The sequence below is a fragment of the Colobus angolensis genome, unplaced genomic scaffold (genome assembly GCF_000951035.1).
Source record: "Colobus angolensis palliatus isolate OR3802 unplaced genomic scaffold, Cang.pa_1.0 Scaffold131, whole genome shotgun sequence".
In the NCBI taxonomy this organism is placed as follows: Eukaryota; Metazoa; Chordata; class Mammalia; order Primates; family Cercopithecidae; genus Colobus; species Colobus angolensis.
In genome coordinates, this window is record NW_012114364.1 from 3,850,099 (window position 1) to 3,851,538 (window position 1,440).

Consider the following 1,440-nt stretch of genomic DNA (forward strand, 5'->3'; position numbering starts at 1 on the left):
CCCCACACCCGGCTAATTTTTTTGTATTTTTAGTAGAGACGGGGTTTCACCGTGTTAGCCAGGATGGTCTGGATCTCCTGACCTCGTGATCCACCCGCCTTGGCCTCCCAAAGTGCTGGGATTACAGATGTGAGCCACCATGCCTGGCCCCTGCTTTTTATTTTCTATTTCTGCTTTCCTCAGGTCTTTTCCATCAACAAAGCCACCTCCTCTGCTCAGTTGATTGGATTTTATAGAATGAGATGTTGCCCTATTCTGGAATCACAAATAAAAGTCAATTAGGATCTCTAAACTAAATTTGTTGTAATTTTGTATTTTGACAGTTCATATGTTTTTTTAAATAGCAATATCCAGAAAGATGTTTATTAAGATGGTAAGTGCTTGAATAGTTTCTCTTTTTGTATTTTTCTATATGATTTGAATTATTAAAGTGACCATATGTCAATTTAATAGAAGCAAAAAATAACATTTAAAGTTTTCAGGTACCATTTTTTAAAAAATAATTTTTATTAATTTTATCAGCAAATGAAACGGAAACATAAGTAAATAAAGCAACTAGCAATTTTAAAATAAAGGTGACCAGGCATGGTGCTCACACCCCGGCTCACTGCAACCTCCACTGCCCAGATTCAAGTGATTCTCTTGCCTCAGCCTCCTGAGTAGCTGCGATTACAGGCATGTGCCACCACATCCGGCTAATTTTTGTGTTTTTAGTAGTGATGAGGTTTCACCATATTGGCCACATTTGTCTCAAACTCCTGACCTCTAGTGATCTGCCCATCTCAGCCTCCCAAAGTGCTGGGATTACAGGCGTGAGCCACCACGCCTGTCCTATTTCTGTTTTTTAACAAGCAAAACTGAAGTGTCTTCCTTTCATCAAAGCTTATGGGGTGATTTAAATGAGATAAAAGTAGTACATGGTCTTAAAATGGCTCTAGTTAATTCAAGTTGAGCCTCCTTGTTTAGGTAAAACTTCCATTTATTTCAGTCATCTATCTATATCAGTGTTTCCCAAACATCTTAGGAAATCACCTGAGACTCCTGTAAAAATAAAAAGGCCACTCTCCACTCAACAGCTACTGAATCAGGCTGTTGGGAGAGATAAGTGACTTTTAAAGTACAGATCACATTTGTGAACCCCTCTGCAGAGCAAGAGCACCCTATTGGAAAGAAATATAATGTATTCCACATTGCAATAGTATAGTGGTTCTAGGTATTTGATAACAAGGCCTTATAACAACTTTTGATTCAGTTGCATTGCTTCCTGGTTTCTGCAATTTAAGCGCACAGGGACAAGTTTTGAGATTGTTATGGATGCCTCCCTCTACCTCTGCCTTCCAGTTTCTACCATTTCTTTTTAAAATACTTGACCCCAAGAAATTATCCATTTCCAGACTTTATGCAATCTCCAAAAGAACGTTTAAAAAAGTTTAAAGCACG